The following is a 21,594-nucleotide window of genomic DNA, read 5'->3' as shown; positions in this document are numbered from 1 at the left end:
GGTGCTTACTTATTTTTGCAAAACGCTCCATCACATTGCTAATTTGTAAGTACTTCATGGCAAGGTACGGTTTCTTTACCAGATAGGCGATGAACAAGACCAAATAGAACGAACTTGGATTTTCCGGACGACAGCATACAACTGCCGTCATTGCAGTACACATCATACACTTTATGTAGTTGAAAAACATTGTTCTGTATTAATATGGAAAGCATTGGTACTTAAAAAACGAGTGTATACACCATATGAGGTTTACAGGTATAACAATGATTTCTCCAAATTATGCGATTTCGGATAGTTTTAGTAAAACTGGTTTGTCGACTGATGAGCTGCATTCTATTCCTCTTCTACACAACGTTCACTCCCAAGAGTTGAAGCTCAGACTGAAGGCAGAATTTCTGTGCTGTGGCTGGGATTCGACAAAGTGACTTCGCCAGAAGATGATGGGTACGAAACTCATTGAAACGTAGCGACGAGACGACGCCGCCACTCGGCTGATAACCCGAGGAGAATTCGTCGAGTGACCCCTCTGTTTCCGGGCCCACCAGACTCTACAGTCTCAGCAAGCTGGAGAGAGCCTTTAATCTCCCCTGCACAGCCGACACAGCTGTAAGACTAGGCGACAGTGGTAAATGGTAGAATGGCGATGTTGAACAGCTGAAAAAAATTTTTGTTGTCATAGTTTCTTTCATGGTTTCAGACCACTCTTTCTCACTTCTCTTTCGCGCTGCATGTGACATTTGCTCACTGACGCAAAATTTCCGCTCTAGTTTCCTGTTGCACTTTCTTGGGCTCGCTCTTTGGCCAACTTGTATCCTAATTCATTCACAGGACTGCAGACTTTTACTTCTGATCATTCCAAGATGAGGTGCCACTTCCCCTTGCGCAGTACTCATTTATGCCCTTATTTATCTAAGATTGCTGTAATTTTTCAGGGAATCCAGCGTAACTGGACTGTCTGTGCATATTTCTCGTGAGTCGTCCAGAGCTTTTGTGCCTGTATCTGGAACAAGCAGCATTTTCTAAAATATATTTTCCAGTTCCTAAAATTAGACTCAGTTCCATGGCTCGAAATGCCTCGATAATGCCCACGCGTAGCTCATACATGTCAACAGTCACAGTTACTTTCATCATTTCCACCGGAAGATAGCGATGGATTTGCAGGTAGGTGTGCAAACTGAGGAAGTAACTTAATGAACCACGATCGCTGCACCTCAGAACTCTGACGATGCTGAAATGACGGCCGAGTGGAGGATGATTAAACTTTGCTATCAGCACACGAGTGACTGGCCTTTTCCACTACTATAGACATATTCGTGAGGTACAAAGAACGAAAGACAAAAGGACTGACACGTCTAAAAGAGTGAGAGGTAAACTATTTAGTGCTCGTTCCACAGTATCGAACGTGAAAAAGTGCTCATAGCTCATAAGGTATGCATTTTAGAACTTCGTTTACTGGACCGTTTCTCTCTGATCGCCCTTTATAGAAGTGTCCATTCTTGCCTCTCCATTACTTAGTACTTACGTATTCCACTTTTTTGCGTATTGTTTCTTCCTAACTAATGTTTCAAACTTCAGTCTACTCTTCACCACTATTAAATTGTGAGCTGAGTCTATAACTGCTCCTGGGTATGCCTTACAATCCAATACCTGATTTCGGAATCTGCCTGACTATAACGTAATGTAACTGGAATCCTCCTGTATCTCACGGCCAGCATGTTCTCCAGGCATAAACCCTATCGAACATGGCTGGGACAGATTGAAAAGGACTGTTAATGTGCGACGTCACCCACCAACCACTCTGAAGGATCTACGCCGAATCGCTTTTGAGGAATGGGACACTCTGGACCAACAGTGCCTTGATGAACTTGTGGATAGTATGCCACGATGAAAACAGGTATGCATCATTGCAAGAGGACGTGCTACTGCGTATTAGAGATACCGTTGTGCATAGCAATCTAGTCCACCACCTCTGAAGGTCTCGCTGTATGGTGGAACAATATGCAATGTGTGGTTTTCATGACCAATAAAAAGGGCGGAAATGATGTTTATCTTGATTCTATTCCAGTTTTCTGTACAGGTTCTGGATCTCTCGGAACCGAGGTGATGTAATACATTTTGATGTGTTTATCTACAGGCAGATCAGATTTGCAAACCTATTTAGCATCAAATGCTAAGCATTGTCCTAAGAGAAAGCCTGAAGGTAGTATTATTGGACCTCCATTTACAAAAGTCAATACCGTCTTCAGTTGCTCATATCTCTGTTTCAAGTATGTGGGTATTTGCAAGTAACTTGAACCCTTTATAAGCTGTTTTAAATGTGTGTTTATATCGTCGAAATTTATTGACACTGTACCATACTGGCTCTATTCACTCAATGAGTGAATATATTTATTGTATATATGATTGAGGGTTTGCGGAATAGTATGAAGTGTTTATCATAGCTGTAAATATCTTGCGTAATATTTGTTTTGCACTGGTGCTCTTTCAATGAAAGACAAATACACATTTTAAATAACTTAGTTTATTAACGTTTTGTACACGCAGAAAATAAAATATCCCTACGTTATTCTTTAAATAACTGTTATTTTTACGCTATACATTCTGCGTCCATTGTGTTCAATCCAACAGGAGCAACGACGTATTTCCGTTCTCTGTCTGTAAACCAGGCTCTACAGTTTCAATATTTACAGGAGTTACAGTAGCAGCCATCGCTGCTGCAAGCATACATATATTTACATATTGTTCTAAAATATTCTTGTATGCAACATTCACTTACATAACATACAACATCGTTTAATAACACTTTCACATATAGTTGCCACAGTATTTGTCTGTTGCAGTGCATGGAGCACTGCATAACCAATACAACTTCACGACACTTCAAAGTTTTAAATAAACACACTGTGAAGAGTCCTCTACTGACGATGAGAACTTTAATTAGGAGTTTTATACAGGTCGATGATGGTTGCCTTATTGCTATAGATGTTCATGTCAAGAGGAAGTTGAAATGGATCGTAGTGTGTTGTCATCAACCTCTCAGTGTGCTTCATCGGCCAACATTGGTCGCTCTAATTCATACCTGTAAATTGTGTTTTACATTACGACGGACATCGACAGTTTCTACTATAGCTCTACACTCACGATCACAACTTAATCCTACATTTTGAACCATAAGCTAACATGTATGTACTGGTAAAGAGTAGCATTCTGAAATGAACTGACAATATAAGAGAGCTGTATGGTTTATATACCTCTCTGCAGTCTAGATGACCTCGAAATCGGAAGTCTTAATGCAATAAAATGTAAAAATTATGTAGCACAATGGCAGGGGAGTTAACACACTTTCTGAGCAGTGAAGACATAGTGAAAATGACACTGTGCAACGACTCTCGTCGGTAAGTACTATTTCAGTATCCACGGCCCAGTTCACCTCAGGATACAGAGATCAAGACCGTGGGAGAAGCATAACTGATAAATCATATGTAATTATTTGATGAAATTATGATATACACCTCAGGATCCAGCGACAGCCCCAGGGTAATTACATATCTTGATGATTAAGCGTGAATATAATCGAATCAGCACGTTTAATGATAAAGAGATCTCTGTAATTAGCACGATTTGATAATCCTGTGACGTCACAGCAGCGGGCAGGACATGTAGCTGCCTCAAGCGTGTTGCAACATGTGACCCTGTTTCTGTTATGATAATACTGAGGCCATTGAAACTGGAATATTTAGAAAGCGACATTGAATTGTCTGAAAAAAGAACACTCACCCCGTGCTTAAGATAAGCACATCAGCCTTCTCCACTGCTAATCCATTTCAAGATCCTCTACTGATGTCTGGGGAGATGTGGGTCCTTGACTAGATGCTTATTGACTATTGATGACGGATTCTACAGAATTTTCCGTGAATGGTTGACAAAGAGGACACAACAAGGATTTCTGCTGTGCATGATGAGGGTTTCCTTGATCTCAAGTGTTCATGTTCTACCTGTGTAGCATCTCAAAGCCTGGATAGCTGAGGATTCTTCAGAATGTTTTTCCAGACCTTTAGGAGAGCTGGTCTTCTTAGAGGTGGAGGTGGGATGATGCTGAGAACAGAAAGCCTCACAGCGATTGTACTCTGAATACATCTCGTAAGGCCTGATTCAGTTGGGCATCTATGTTCTTAGTATGAGCACTATTGATCCCGATCGAATAGTAATCTTCAGCAACAGAGCACCTATGATACGGTTAAAGCTATGGATCTCAAAACACGAGCATTAGCTCCCCATAAAATACCACCAAATTTTTGAAGACTGTTGTTTCTCGTTTTGACTTTAGGTGCTACTTGTAAGTCAAGAGTTCTATCTAGCGCTCTTCCTATGTATTATGGTGTAATGCAGTACGACGAGACTTGGTCTCTGAATCTGTCTTCTGGTGTGCACTCTGACTGTCTTCTGCATAGATGTAATGTAGATACAATCATTTTCTGTGGATTTAGGTGCAGCCACTATTTCTTGATGTATACATCTAAGACTTCCATATCAGTGGATAAAGCGGTTTCAGCATCATAAACGTTGAGGCTCTGAGCCACCAAGCAAATGTCATCCGCATAAATCAATTTTTTTGAAGAGGTTTTGGTAAGCTGTGCGTGTACAGACCAAAGTGGTAGTGGACTCAGAACAGACATTTGAAGTAAACCATCATTTGGTTTACGTACCCTGCATCTGTCATTGTGAGAATGGATATGAAATGCTCTATTGCTTAGCATGTTGTTAAGTAAGTCCTTACATTTACGACACAATCGTGAATTTCTAAAGAAGTGCTTCTCACCAAGCAGTGTCGAGAACAGCTGATAGGGCCAAAAAGGCAGCTACACTTTCTGCTCATGCTCATTTTCGATATAAGTAACTAGAGAGAGTGTCTCTTCCTTAAATTACTTTCGCTTCTTAAGCTGGGCTAGCGCCTTTGTTCTTAACGAAAGAATGTGTTTCGATTGTTACTATATGTTGAGAGTTGCACTCCGTAACTTCGTTGGTGTGACCAATAGTCTATGGAAAATGTGGTTCATTAGTCAGCATGGTATGTTTTCATTATTTCTATTTGCTTATTTCTTTAATATCTGAAAACAGTTTACTATTCACATACAGCCGATAGGTACTTTCCAATTACTTACACAGTTCCAAGATATGCTATTAGATGATGGCGTTCAAGCCTACAGAATTCATAGCCACATTGGATTTACAATGATTGGCATATCATCACGCAATACTACGTAACTTTGTTAAATTTGGTTAAATCTAAGGCAATTCCCTGTTTATTGTTTCTTTTACAAGCTAACAATGATTGATTGGCAACCAAAACGTGTAATGAATGGTAAAGCAATGTGTTTTTGCGATCAAGAAAATTAAAATGTTTCGTAATTAAGTTTTAATGTTTTAGAAATACATAAGATCACTTATCTGCAGCACCTGATAAGTCAGGTCTTAATAACATGTGATTAATTTCAAGACCATTCGTCGACTACTTCAGATTGAGTTTGTTAAAGAATGTCTGTTTCTGAGTTGCTGATCCCAATTACAGTCACTGTTGACAGGGGAGAGGTGAAAATGAAAATATTTAAGTTTAGTACAAGCAGCAATGTGCCCTAGCAAACGTGTTACTCTTTGAACGGAAATGCGCTTAATGATGTAGTGACGGTGTTCATCTTTAATCTGAGGCTCTTATTTGGGTTGGACACAGCGTGTAATCCTGGCGGATTGGAGGACGATGCTATTCTTACTGCTGAGTCCTGGCATTCGCCTTATGAGTGGGTTAAAACCTTCCTTTAAAAAAGCATCACCTGCGATTATTTGTCGATCGTTATGGCATTTTGTGTCCTGTTACATTGTACTAGTAGTCTTTAAGACTAATGCTTAGGAACTAATCTCTAGTATGATACGAAGGGATTTGTAACATAACTTTGTAAGTCGGAGGTAAGTGCTATGTTATATGGGAGAAACTGCTGTCTGAATCGTGTAGTGATCTATGTCTTTGTATTGTCAATAGCATAGCTACATCATATTTATAATTTCTGCTGTCATGACATTACATAGGTTTTGTTTTCAGCTAATGTAGTTATGTCAGTTATATCTCACTGAAGGTAATATTACAGATAGGGAAGTGGTCATGGATGTATATGAGGTGGGAGATGTAACTGTGCGAGATTAAATTTGACAGTGTTCTGAAATATCTAAGTCGAAACGAGGCCCGGGGAGTAAACAGTCTTCTGGCAGGATTACAGGCAGCCTCGGGAGAGCCGGCCACGGCGGAGCTCTCCCACCTGTTGTGCCCGGCGTATGAGACAGGCGAAGCACCCACAGGCCTTAAGAAGAATGTAACGTTATCAGTTCCAAAGAAAGCAGTTGCTGGTAGGTGTGAAAATTACTGAACTATCGGTTTAATAACTGATCGTTCTAAAATACTAACACAGCTTCTTTACAGAAGAATGAAAAAACTGGTAGACGCCGGCCTCAGGGAAGATAAGTTTGGATTACCGAGAAACGTGGGAACATGCGAGGCGCAACTTGACCAAATGGAGGGGCGGACGGTAGGACACGTTCCGAGACGTCGACAGGTAACCAATTTAGTTTTGAAGTGAAGTATGGGTGAAAATCGTAGAGGAAGACCAGGTGGTGAATACAGTAAGGAGATTGGGATGGATGTGGGCTGCAGTATGTACTTGGAGATGAAGAGGCCTCCAAGTTATACAGTAGAATGGAGAGCTATTTTTAAAACCAGTCTTCACACTGAGGGGCGCAACAACATCTCACTGTGTTATAACATCTTATTTTCCAGTTGGCGAATTTCTTCATTGTTTATAACTGACTGTCAGAGTACCTCTGAAGATAACGTGAGGAATGCATATTTATTTAAAGTAGGGGTAGTTGAAGATCACAGTTCGGCGATGAAGAATAGATTTCGTGGATCCACTGTATTTTAATCTACTCGACTTGCTTAGCGATGGTTCCTGCTTGTTTGTGAAGGGGCTGACCTGCTCGTTAATTCTGCCGCATGTCAGGCCCTGACAACAGTAGGCAGTGTCGTCTGTGTACAGGGCTGTTGTTTCGTTCCTCGACCTTTAGCGATGTCAGCCGTGTTGTTGGTGTGTAGCAGTGGAGACGTGACTGTCCCACGTGGCGTCTCTGCGGGTGGCTTAATACTTGTCGAATGGTGATCACCAAGCAGCGCTTGTACTTACCTGTTTCCAGCAACGTTTTTAGTAAGCTGCACACTTTGGCATGCGAAGTTCAAAAGTAACGTTTCAAAGAGCAGCCCAGCATGCCACAACCAATGGAAGGAGCGTTCGCCGTCCACGAGAAAGCGTGCTGGCGTTGCGCCTGCCGTGTTGCGTTCAGCCTGCGTCGCTCTGCTGCTCAGTCCTGGGACCGGGTCGCCTGTGCTGTGGTTGCCGCTGAACCCGGCTTGTTCTTGTGCGATTATGTTGCTCTTCCTTGAATATTTTTAGTCTGTCTCGAAAGCTTTCCCTGTCACTGAGAGCACGCTAACCTATGATTTGGTGTTGTTTTTTGGTCTTTCGGTTTGGGAAATCATCTTGATTTTAGCTTTCTTCTATTTCAGAGAGACTATTTTCAGTTTAATGGCCGCGATGAAGAAACGTCTGATGTGTTTGAGGCAGGTGTCTTGTGATAGGAGTGATTTATTTTGTTATCTTCCAGTGCCTTCAGTCTCTGAGCTGCTTTCTTTCCATTTCATATTCGTCAATCTTATAAAGTAGTGGATGTTAAGCGGTTGCACTCGGATTTGCGAGTATTATTTTTTCGTCGGTTTCATCGAATTTTGGATACCACGGATGACCGTGAATGTTTTTGTAGCACTTTGAGGAACTTTTTTGAGGTCTTCAGTAATGAATGACATTCTCATCTGCTATTAAGGATGTCTGTTCGCAAATTGTGTGCTATGACCTGCTGGAACTTTTTTCCAAAAACTACTGCTATTGTGGGACCTAATTCTTGTGATTACCTCGCGCATCATTTGGTGGGTTTCTCTTCTTATTAGGTCATTGAAAACGTTCAAGCCAATCGTAGCATATCCATTTGGTTAGTGCCGTATAGTCTATAGAATTTCCCTACTGTTTAATTTTGTTTCTTATGTACGTCAGGAGTGTTTCTCTTTGTTATGTTATTTTCTTCTTAGGGTAGTTTTAGGTATAGCAGGTTGTATTGCTTCCACTTGTATTTCGTGATTACAATATGCTATAAGGAGTGGTTTGAATAGCTGATTCGTTAGGTTTTGTGTTAAAACGTATCAATCTGAATTTTTCGACTATCCGATTTCGTGAGTTTATGATCGTTTTAAGTTTTTTCCTAGTTTTTGTGGTTCACAGCATAATAAATGTGAGGTATTCGTTAGCTATGCAGTCGCCAAATTCAGCGTAGCTTCAGAATCTGGGTAGCTATGTTGTACGTAGTATATGTTCTAAGATAGAAGTGCCATAGTGATTGATAAAAGGCGGCGAGTCATTTCTGAGTCTTGCGTGATTCAAAATGGCTACAACAAGTTTAATATCTTCCTTGTTCAATTTTTCAGCAAATATCGCAGATCTAGTACTGAGTATCCTGTTCCTTTAGCTGGGCAAAATGAGAGTATATAATTAACGAGATCAGTTGGCAGTACCGCGGCAGGATACATCGTTGTGGTGTTTTATATGAAAGACTCTGAAGCATCTATCTCAGCTTCTACTACGGTCTGGTTTGGGTTAATCAGGTCGGTGACAGATACAGTTATCTAGATTGATTTCTCTACCTGCTCATGAGATATGTGCCGCGAATATAATACCAACTTCTTTTTCTCTTACTATGCCTTTAGGGAGTTTGATTTTAGAGCGGAAACCCAGTGTGTTGACAATGCAGATAGTGGCAATATCTTTCTTAGGCTTGAATGTGAAGGTTAATTCTTGTTTCCTGGTGTCTCAGGCTAGGTTGGGCATAGGCCTCCTTGTCTATCAATATGGCGATATAGACGTGGATCCGTGTTCGCCAAAGAACGTAGTAGGAGCTTTTTAGAAACTGCTGTTATTATTTCCCTTCTTACAAATATGATGTAGTGAAGACTCAGAATATGTTTTCCGTTTGATTGTAATCTTGACATTCTTGGACGAAGACCGTGATAGTTTCATCAATGCGCTTAATGTTTTCAGTTTTGTTTGCTGAGATAGGCTGTTTTGGTCTTTCTTTGCAACTCTCATAACTATTATCAGTGTTGCAGCTCCTGCATTTTCGTGTTTCTTGTTTCGGGTATATTTTGCAATTAAAAATTCGATGTGCTCGACTCCGTTCTTCACATTTCAAATTATATCGCAGCTTTCCGTGGCTTGTTGGAAAGTGTTGCAATATGGACGTTGCTGTTATTGAGGAGGTAGTGTTTAAATAGTCCAAGCTTGTGAGGTACACAGTGCATTCTGAAATGGTGAACAAGTAGCTTGTTAGTTGGTTCTTTGTAACTATAGATGACTGGAAGGAATAGCGGGGAATTTTGATTTAGTTTCCCAGTACCTTTAGGACCCCTTCAGTTTTTTCGTTTGTTGTATCACGGTCAAAATTGGTGATCACAAAGGCGAGCGTGAGTCTGTGTGGTTTCTCTTTTGCTTAGTGTTTGGCGTGCGGTGTGATTTCTGTTACTGTTGTTTCAGATCGGTAAGAAACTCAAACTGTTCTCTCGGGTTTCGATATCTGATGGGTGTGTTGTGATGTTGGCAAACTTTTTCGGATTTTTTTGTGAACGACTTGGTGGCCCAGGCAACTGTTTTAATGCAGGTTACAACGATTTGGCGATTTCTTTGCCACCTTCTTAGTTTATAGTTTATTGTAGGGTTTGCTAAAGTGCCATAAGTTGTGTTAGATGTGCTTTAATTCCATCTGCATCCAACCAGTTGCAAACCTTGTTCTTCGTGAGGTGTATTTGGATGAGTGTAAACTTTTTGTAATTGGAGTACCGTGTTTGTGGCGGCTTTGCCTGTTTACTTCGGGTTTCTTGTCTGGGCTTTAGGCTAGCTCGCGTAGCGTTGCGTTTCTGGAGATCTGGTGGAGACAGAGTTCTCTACTTCAGTCTGGTGCGCTGAAAACTGTTGTTCCATATCGGAAACAGGACGCCCTGTTTGAGAACGCTCGCAGTCAGCGTTGAGTTCTGTGCCTTTAGCCTCGGCAGATGCGGGTTGGTCGTCCCTGTCTCAAAGTGTGGCGGTTGTGCAGACTGCCGATCCCAAGTCTGAGTCGGTCTGGCAATGCTGTGTTTGGCGACAGTGGCGCGAGGTACGCATGATGCACTTTGCAGGGGACATCGTCTCGTCTGAGTGACACGTGCGCTGTCGAACAACTACGTACATGTAACAACAGTTCAAGCAGTTTCGGCTGCGAGAATGCTTGTCTCCAGATATATCAGAGGAAAACCCTTAATAGGTATATCGGTTGCAGAAGTTAATGCTTCATACCCCACGACTCAAAGGTTTGTAACGGGTGATTCCCTGACCACCCATATCTGCTCGCTGGTTCGCCTTTTTGAAGACCAGAACGTGACAGCAGCGGCTGTAAGCAGCAGCAGGGAGTGGCCAGTGGCGGGGCTTCCAGTCCTCTGCTGCTCCTGATTGGCTGAAAGGCCCACGTGTAGAGGGATTTCGTGGAGAGGCTCGGAGCTCGGGGAATCGAGAGCTGGCCGTCGGCGCCCGTGTGGCCGACGTGGCGGGTCGCGGGCGCTCTGGAGCGGAGTTCTGTGTCGCGGCGCACAGTGTTCTCGAGTTTCCAAACGCGTTCTCGTTTGCGCGCATCCATTACCGCCTAAGAACTTTTCTGCCGTTATCTGCGAATGTTGCATAGTAATTAGTGTGGGCGTTTACGGCGAATTGTAGCTCAGGGAAAACTCGGTGATGTTAGCTAAGTGGCAGTGGTTCTCCGACTCAGACTGACTTGGCTGGGGTAATTGGATAGCGATAATCTCAGTTTGTTATCCAAATGTGGGAGTAATGTTTTTTGAGTGACCGTCTTCCTGTTGAGTTTCAACTGTGTATTTCGTACAGCCAGTCGAAAGTAATTTCCTGGACTTGGCTGTGAATGTTCCCAGTACTGCGGTCGGAACTCGGGATCTTGCCTGGGGGTAAGTAGGTAGCATGAGGGCCGTTAACTACTGGCTTTCGAGCGATGAGGTTCGATACTTTCCAGCGGGTCGAGGCTCGGCTGGCGACCACTGTGTCGGGCTGACTTTACGCGTGTCCCGGTGGTGCAGGACGCTTGTCTGGGTGCGCCCCGTGCCGGCTCTGGCCGCCACCACCTGAAGAGAAGGCCGCGGCGCGCTCTTGTGACGTCACGCAAAGCGGGCCAGGGTTGGCTTGGCGCTGCGCTGACAGAATCGAGGCGCACAGCCTGCAAATCTTCGTCAAACGGTTTTACAGAATGTGTTGAGCTGCCGGCGCCCCCTGCGGCCAGGCGGGCTGCACCCGGCACCTGCCTCCCTCGTGGCGCTGCGGCCTCTGGTTCCACTGCGTCCAGCACGGAAATCGCGGTTAACACTGCGGACACCTGCTAAGTGCGCGATGACGCCTGTAGTTTCACAATTCACGAAAATCACTCCACGTAGTACTATTTATCACAGGATTTTCAGTTGGGCTGGATACTAAATTCAAACACACACTCCTTTACTTTGCTCACTCAGGTTTTATTTGAACAAATGGGAGATCGTCTATTGATTACGAATCACAACAATTTCGGCGCACTGTGTGCTTCTAGTGAAGCTACTATGGCACATGTTTTCCAGGGCTCACAGTACTGGCACAATTTTATCCTTCCACAGTACTGTTTCTGTAAATACGCCTTTAAGTAATGTTCTTCCTTGCTCAAGAGTGTCACATGGAACATTAACTTTTAACAACTGCCATAGTACCCTTACAAACCTCTAGCTCAACAAATCACCATCTTGTCTCACAAACGCAATAATGCTAATCTCATATAACTCTGCCATTCGACACTTTGCGTTCACTTCAAGCCACATTTCACACAACAAGTCATCTGTTACTTTATCACCATACCTGTTTGAGCCACTCTATGTAATCGAACCACTAATAAGCTCAACAAACCCATTTACACTTTCATGCACACACCACTTCAGTCATGGGTCCCTCTCTTTTGATTTTATAAGTATCTGAATGTCTCTTGTCATGGTACTTGAATTACAAATCAAGTAAAAGTACATCTTTCACACACATATGGAAAATTTCCTTGTTTCAGACATAATATGATGTATACTAATATCATACATTATACATTAATAAAACCGACAAACTGCAAAGACAGATCCTCGAAGGAAAACGGAGAAAAAACGTCCTACGAACATGTGTCCAGAAATGCACCATCGCCACGGTAGATGACACTGACGAACGGGAATTCCTCCGACAACGTGCTGCGTTTTCCTTGTATATAACAGGCCGTGTGATTGACGCAGCGTATTGTATACACAAAGCATTTCCCAACAATTTTAGTAAGTAGTCTCAGTGCATTAGAATTGGTAGACAGAGCTACCACTCACAAATAAGCACACAGTTATAAATGAAGGAGACGTTAGGAAAGAGAAGTACTGGCTGTACGATATGAGATTTAATGACATTTAACATTGTCATACCAGGTAGAGTCCATTTTTATTGTTGGGTTTAATGCAGTGTAGTGTGGAGACAGTTATTTGCAAAAAATACTGAAGGAGGCTACAGCGAGGATTCTGAAAAGGGAGACTGTTCATTGTTTCTCCTGGCCAGATTCCTCTCGGCTGCGGAACACAGCTCTAGACCTGCAGGGATGTCGGTTGGGTTCCACCAAAGAAGTATCCTGTTCTTCAGTACGGGGAGCGTTGTTCCATTGCAAACGAAACAGACGAAGAGCACTGGTCCTTGCACCATCGTAACTAGATGCATATAGTATACAAACTGCGCTATTCCCTGAGCCTGGTGGAACCCAATTCTAATAATAATTCCTATTCCACTTAATATAACGGCCTTAACTGACATAAAAAGACATTGCTTCTTTGAGGCAAATTTCTTCTTATCAACAATTTTGAGTTGCCGCATGGAGCACCGAGTACATAGGTACATGTATCCAAGCAGTCCGAGACAAACCAAGTTGAATGCCACAGACACTGAAATCCCTGCAAGGACTACTATGCGACTGTGGATCAGGTAATATTTACTCGTCTTTTCCAAAGCAACAGCTGCCACACATACTACACTCCACGGTATAAACACACACAGCACCTCACGACGGAATAACTGGCTTACTTCAGCAGGTAGTAGCTGGTTAGGAAGCCTGAGATGGCGAACACAAGAATACATCTGGTAGCAGAATGAGTTCAGCCACATACAGCTGAGAAGTGTGAGGGCGCTGTCTATCAGCACTGCTGTAGGTAAGTCAGGGACGCCTGCCATACGATACACGACCTCAGAACACAGGATCTGGGTTATGCACGTGATCTGAAAGGACAAGAATACCTTTCCAGGCAAGTTACGTAACTGGGGAAGGTACATGTATACTCCAGCAGTCGAAAAACGGAAAATAATATTTACCAATATTATTGAGATTTCTAAAGGCTTCAAGCTGTCGATTTTGAAATCCTTGTATTTCAAAGTGGCGTTGTTTAAACTGTTTTTGTAGTTCAGTGTTTCTTCTGTTAGCTTCTGATAGAGCATACTGTTAGTACTACGGAATAATCCAAATGCGAAACTAGTGAACGTACAATTATGGGAAGTCCGAATGGCGGAAAAGTCGCGACACTTTAGCAACAGAATAGCTCTGGAAACAGAGCAGATGGCGTCTGTAGCGTTCGACTGCAGACATGATTGATCGTCAGGACTATCGAAATAGCAGCGAGCATCGTGCACGGACTGTATCATACTAAACGGGACGTCGTGACAAATGCCGTACGAGTTGACCGCCATCCAGGCCAGCAGACAGAGGTTGACGTTTACCCTCTGCGTGTAGGCCAGGTAGCTGGTGACGGGTATGTGGGGCGACCTCTGCACCACGTCGTCCCACAGCTGCTTGCGGCACTGCTCGCGCTGCTTCACGGCTTCCAGTGGCAGGTCTTCCAGCGGACACGTGGGGTGGTCCAGGGCGTTCACCAACAGCTGCACGCAGTCAGTGCCCACGGAGAGCGTATCGTGGCTTCTGTCTTCCAGCTGCCACTCCTCGTCTGCAAGAAAACGACAGCAAGTAGGTGGTGGCCGTACACTGCAGGCAGCTGAATCCAAAGTCTCCTCTGGATGACGAGCCTGGGCGTTGTTTACCCACATTATCCAGGTTCAGTTACCCAGAGCTATGTAAGGCGGCACGTGAACACAAAGTAAGAGTATTAACAAAGACAGGTATCATTGTTACTATGCACGTCTATTTCATCTACAGGGTGTCCAACAAGTCCCTGTATCGCTCGTGACATAGTAAAAATGAGGAAGTAAATAGGTTTCATTGACAGTCCTGCACTGAAGATGGCAAAAAAACAATGTTATCAGAATTATATTTTTGTTTCAGCACTGCAGTCTTTGAGTTCCGAATCCATCTTGTATAGGAGTGTTTAGTGGCTGATTCGTGGGTGCATGAACATCCGCAGATAGGAAAAACTATGTAACGCATGATGAGACCATTTGCCTCAGTCCCCCTCGTAAAGTAGCCATGCCTGATTGAGATAAATGTCCTGTATTTTCAGGCTGTCTCAAAGACAGACCACATATTGGAAGCAATAAAAAGTGACAGGAAACGTGTGTCACCCACTCTTAATCAGTCTCCAATGAAACTCATTTGCAAAAGAGCTGTTCGACTTCAAGCATCTTGTTCAACAATGCACGACCATATTGAAAAAATATGAATACGAAAGGATTTAGGCCCATGTTTGTTACTGAATTATCTGACAGTAGTGTGGCGACTTGTGCCATGTCTCGCTCAAGAGTGTTGTTTACATATAAATGTGCCATATACCACTATTTGATCAGGAAAAAATTGTTTTCTTGTCTAAGGAAAGTACCAATATTACCAAAAGTTGGAAAGGAACCCACCTCACCTTATGTGGGCCATTGTGTGATCAGAATACCTGTTAGGACCACATTCTTTTGAAGCTTACATGAATGGGAACTTCCATCTCTCAGTACAACAGAAGTTCTCAGTATCTCAGCTCCATGACAAGGCAGTCACGGATCTTGTGTGGTTGTAGAAGGAAGGAGCTAGAGTCTCGTGTTGTTCTTCAGATGCGTGGATTTCTTAATGAACAACTTAGTGACCCCATCACGCAGTGTAATAAAAAGTGATGGAGCATATTTGTCACCAGTTTGTTTCGTTAGCACGAGATAGTCGAGAAACAGCACAACAAAATACAGTAACTGACGATTTTGGAAGTACCTTTACCACAATGAACGATTTACTGTTAATACTCTGTTTGCATACATACAAAAACACGCAAAAAATGTAATTACTTCGTCTCATTCGTACCTTGTGTAATGATAATGATGCAGCAATAAATGCAATTGGGACATATATGCCTCACCTGCTGAGTGGATGAATGTGGGATTACAATTCCAGAGATTTGGGATTCAGGCATTTCTCCCGAGATTCCTTCTGTCACTTATCTCTTCTTTCACCTCCGACATTGATTTATGGAAATCGAAAATGTTGGAACTGTTGAATTGTTCGGAGACCCAATAATTAACTTTGTCCCACAATTATTAACTGGGTAAGTTAGTTCAAAAGTAGGAAGACGGCGAGTGACCACAACCTGCAGTAGGACAATGGCTCGCGAAGCACTGTGGTGACCAAACCAGGCTTCAGCTTGATGATGGCTTTACCTACTGCATTCCGAGAAGTCCTGATGGTCGTTTTCCTCGAGCACTATTCTTGTTCAGAGTACAAATGAAAGGAGAATGATACTGATATGCTACACATCATCCAATGTACACAGGGTGAGTCACCTAACGTTACCGCTGGATATATTTCGTAAGCCACATCAAATACTGGCGAACCGATTCCACAGACCGAACGTGAGGAGAGGGGCTAGTGTAATTGTTTAATACAAATTATACAAAAATGCACGGAAGTATGTTTTTTTAACACAAACCTACGCTTTTTTAAATGGGACCACGTTAGTTTTGTTAGCACATCTGAACATATAAACAAATACGTAATCAGTGCCGTTTGTTGCATTGTAAAATGTTAATTACATCCGGAGATATTGTAACCTAAAGTTGACGCTTGAAAACTCCGACGTTCCGTTGCGTCTTGTAACAAACACGGGCTACGGTCGGCGAGCAGCATCTGCAGGGACGTGTTTACGATGACGATCGTGTTTACGAGTGTGGCTGTAGTGCACTGTTGTGGTTTGGTCTAGCTGTCGCAGCGTCCGCATGTAGCCCTCGCTGCTATTGTTATTCTGCATTCGTCTCCGCACGCAGTCCAACTGTAGTACACCATGTTACCAGACGTCTGTGATAGTGTAGTGTTGTAGGAACTGTGACCGTGGTGCATTCGAACTCTGAAAAGGCGGAGATGATACTCATCTATGGCGCGTGTCGACGAAATGCAGCTGAAGCCTGGAGGGTGTATGCCGAACGGTACCAGGACAGAGAGCATCCAACGTGCCGCATATTGCAAAACATCTACCGCCAACTGTATGCAACAGGTAGGCCCGTCACAGGAGAAGCGGGTGCAGTTGATGTGTTAGCTGCTGTTGCCATGAACCCACACATGACTACACGGGACATTGCGAGAGCCGGTGGACTGAGTCAAAGTAGTGTCATGCGCATATTGCATAGTCACCGCTTTCACCCGTTTCATGTGTCGCTACGTCAGCAATTACATGGAAATGTCTTTAATCATCGAGTGCAATTCTGTCAATGGGCATTAACAGAGAATGCGTTGCAGTTCTACCTGTTTACCGATGAGGCGGGTTTCACAAACCACGGGGCAGTGAATCTACTGAACATGCATTACTGGTCCGTGGACAATCCTCGCTGGCTCAGACAGGTAGAGCGACAGCGACCGTGGACTGTAAATGTATGGTGCGGAATCATTGGCGACCACCTTATTGGTCCTCACTTCATTGCAGGGGCCCAAACAGCTGCAACATACATCGCGTTTCTACAGAATGATCTGCCAACGTTGCTCGAAAATGTCCCACTGGAAACGCGTCGACGTATGTGGTATCAGCATGATGGTGCACCTGCACATTCCGCAATTAACACTAGGCTGACCCTTGACAGGATGTCCGACGGGCGTTTCATAGGACGTGGAGGACGCATAAATTGGCCAGCCCGTTCTCCTGATCTTACACCTCTGGACTTCTTTCTGTGGGGTACGTTAAAGGAGAATGTGTACCGTGATGTGCCTGCAACCCCAGAGGATATGAAACAACGTATTATGGCAGCTTGCGGCGACATTACACCAGATGTACTGCGGCGTGTACGACATTCATTACACCAGAGATTGTAATTGTGTGCAGCAAATGATGGCCACCACATTGAACATCTATTGGCCTGACATGTCGGGACACACTCTATTCCACTCCGTAATTGAAAACGGAAACCACGTGTGTACGTGTACCTCACCCGTCATTGTAATGTACATGTGCGTCAGTGAAAAAGACTAATAAAAAGGCGTTAGCATGTGGACGTAATGTGCTGTTCCAGTCTCTTCTGTACCTAAGGTCCATCACCGTTCCCTTTGGATCCCTACGTAATTCGGTGCTCTCCGATACACACGATCGAACAGCGGAGGAGTGGTACTCAAGCGTCAACTTTAGGTTACAATATCTCCGGATCTAATTAACATTTTACAATGCAACAAACGGCACTGATTACGTATTTGTTTATATGTTAAGATGTGCTAACAAAACAAACGTGGTTCCATTTAAAAAAACGTAGGTTTGTGTTAACAATCATACTTCCGTGCATTTTTGTATGGTTTGTATTAACCAATTACACTAGCCCCTCTCCTCACGTTCGGTCTGTGGAATCGATTCGTCAGTATTTGATGTGGTTTACAAAATATATCCAGCGGTAATGTTAGGTGACTCACCCTGTAAGGTTCATTGGCGAGTTGAGCGCAAATGTATACCCAGTAAGACGAATAAGTTCTGAAAGATTCTTATACACCGGCACGTTCTGTGAAAGGCCGAATGCACGACTTTGTCGTAAACACTCCATTTTCTTTGTTATTCATTCCACTCCCACCACATTATCGTGTGGTGCGCAAGCTTTGGACACTTTGCTGCTCTTCAGCCTATCGAAGTTAGGCCAGTTTAGCTTCTATGGGAGAAAGAATAAAATGATAGGTTTCAAAAAAATTAAAGCCATAGCGGTTCTACATAAACACATGTACATTGAAGCTGATGATGGTGCTATGGTGAAGATAAGGCTCGTGCTTCTGGCAAGTCACTGGCAGTCAGTTCCCAATAACTACTACGAGGGTAATACAGTATGATGCAGGTGCCGGCCAGAAAGGGTGTATGTATTCAAGGTGTTGGAGTGGGCTGGGAAGTATGATTGACAAGTTGATGTGGGTAGAGGGAGGTGTGAGGGAGGGATGACAGTGGTCAGGAGGCTGGAAGCGGGATCATCTACATATTGAAGAGGCGTAGACGCTAGGATTATAGCTGGTTGGAGGAGTAAGTGTCTACATACTATTCTGGAACAGGAAGAACCAGCCAGCTGAAGTTCCGCTCGAATATGATACAGAAGGGTGGCAATTAATTGGAGGGTGGATATGACATGTTGGTATAGGTGCACCAGAAGCCTAGGTATCCAGAGGATAGGCGAGAAATATTGCTTTTGTTCCCCACATTTATGGAACATTTACAATTTGTGACAAAGTCTGAGGAACTTCAGAAGAGAGGGCAATGTAATCAGCTGGCAGAGGTTGCGTCTGAGACGGCAAATATGATACAGAGTGCAAGGTGTTCTAAGACTGTAAGGAATGGTAAATTTTTGAGAGTGCTGAGATCCAAGCTATATTGGCGAAAGTAACACTGGGGCCACTAAGGCTTTTGGAAAGACGAAGGAAGAAACAAGATCAGGGGTTAACGTCCTATTGGTGAAACAGCTATTAGAGCATAACCCAGAATTGGGAAGAATGGGGAAGCAAGACAGCTGCGTCCATCCATAGGAACCGTCGTGTCATTCACCTTAAGCTGTGTAGGGACATCGAAGAGAAACTAAATATGGTCGAAAATCAAGTTTGGAGCCAACAGCTTACCACAGCATCGCCTCGTTCAGTGGGTTTTAACCACGTACAGAGGATGGCTGAATGATGGAATCCCCACATTGTCGAGTTTCCTGTCTTCTTAATTTGAGTTTGTTGTAAGCTGAGGATGCGTGTTTATTCCAAGGTATGAGAGAGTCCTCTGCCCATGTCAGCAGAGAGGAATGGAGCAGCAGGTCCACCGCCTTACTGCGAGCGCTTATCTTCCTCCACGTAATTGGGCACTGTCCTTGCATTGTAAGAGAACTGTGACTCGGAGTTATCTGTTGAGTGTACGTGACTGTAATGGATGCGTTAAGAGCTTAACATCCACATCTGACACAAATGTTGTTGTGTCATACTTTTAATAAATTTACAAGTAGATAAATGAAACAGTCAATGATCAGAACGCCTTATTGTTTGGAAAGCAATACACTTATCTTTAGCTCGTCGTGGCTGTGGCTGTGTGAGCACGTGTGGTATTAATTGGGGTCCAAATACACAGGAGCTGCTGAAAACACTGAGCGGCATTACAGTGCAAGTCTGCACTGAACTTTTACTACAACTGTGCCAAATATGTGTCTGTTGTTGGCCCTCGACTCTCTGTACGTGCATGCTTGGTCTAGGCTTGACTGAGTGACGTTACACCGACACTGCACTCTGAAGGCAGAAATTCGTCGCTTCTCTGCAGTCGTCATGGAACTGTTGATACCCTCGTAGACAGAACAGAACTCAGGCTGGACTCTGGCAGAACTCGTACCAGGCACTGGCAGAGCTGGAAATACTTGTCGTGTGTGGCGCCCCGAAGCTACAGGAGGCGTGGCTTACTACTTCTTTCTCATAGGCGGTGGCGATGCTGCTTAGGTGTACAGCATCTCTGCGGTGGTCGATTGACGATTTGCTGCAGGCGATTATCGTCGACACCACATGTGCCACCTTCAACAGTGTCACAGGCATCAGTGTATCATGATACATTGAGGAGAGGTAATGTAATGCAGAACACTGACACGAGGTCTGGTGATGAGAAACTTTATGCTTCAATTCCCCCTCCCATTACAGGGGAAATACCAGCAATGCAAATTTCTTCCATCACCTGGATTCGAATCAGCTTACTTTTGAAGAGAGTATCACCACACAGTCATGTTTATGTGTGCCATGGTGGAAGTTAGGGAGAGAGAAATGATTGCTGGTATTTATTGTAATAATTCCTTGGGTTTTTAACATAAGTGATTTTGATGTAGCAGAGGCTACACCAAGAGGTGAAGTTATCGAGGCAGATGGAGATATGCTGTTGAGTAAGATTTACAGTGACAAAAGAAGCATGGTGTGCCAGACAAGGGGCTATACAGGAAACATAATTCATTGGGACACCTGGCACTTGCCAGTTTCCTCCCAGAGATCCGAATATGCGACTAGTGCGGAATATTTCGCTAATGGAGGAGTCATCATACCACTTTTCAATTATAGGCCACATGTCCTGTGGACAGACACCAGTGGTTCCCATTACCTTCTGCATTCTCATGCCTTTGAGCACTGCTAACTCTTCAGGGTTTTAGGTGCAGGGGAAAAAAGTGCCTTGAAGCTCTATCTGTCCATCCATCATTACTGGCGATTTTTGTTCTAATTTAAGCAGTAGCGAGGTTCGAACCTGGGTTCCATGACGTTTTGATTAGTATGCAAAGACACTACCCTTAAATCATAGGTGAGCCGTGGGATATAAACTTGCGTACAGTATGATATCACACAACTTGACTAGAGCTAGTAGGAAATAAGAGGTTTTTTTTTTTTTTTTTTTTTTTTTTTTTTTTTTTTTTTTTAAGAAGGTCGAAAGTAATGTAGTCATGAGCAGCCTCTCATAAGAATTTCCTGAAATTGTAATACATGGTGGTCTCCTTCATTGCTTACATATTCTGCCCTCACAATCATATTCTGCACATCAAGACGCTTCATTCGAGCCCAAACTCGAAAAGATAAAGTCAGTATTGTATGAATTCATGTAAATGATATGCAAATAACTAATAAATCGCAAGTGCGCACCGTGGTTGAAATACTCGAGGCTGGCGTACACACATACATTCCAGACACAACGGTCACAGGGGCTTTTAGCTCTAGAGAGGCAACTGCACCCCAGGAGGCTGGTCCCAAGCTACCAACGTCGGCCAGTGACCGCCTGTAGAGCAGACAGCGTTAGCCCGAGTGAAAGGATGACCCCGTGTTCGGCTTAAAAGCAAATTCCGCTACATTGTGTGGGAGCGGTGAGCCTACACATTCTTTACACATAGCACGCAGTTTCAGAGATTTTCACAGGGAGACATCAAACGCCAAACACCGATACTACAGATTTCCGGATTCGTCACC

The sequence above is a fragment of the Schistocerca cancellata genome, chromosome 11 (assembly GCF_023864275.1).
Source record: "Schistocerca cancellata isolate TAMUIC-IGC-003103 chromosome 11, iqSchCanc2.1, whole genome shotgun sequence".
NCBI classification, from domain to species: domain Eukaryota; kingdom Metazoa; phylum Arthropoda; class Insecta; order Orthoptera; family Acrididae; genus Schistocerca; species Schistocerca cancellata.
This window is presented reverse-complemented; position numbering follows the sequence as displayed.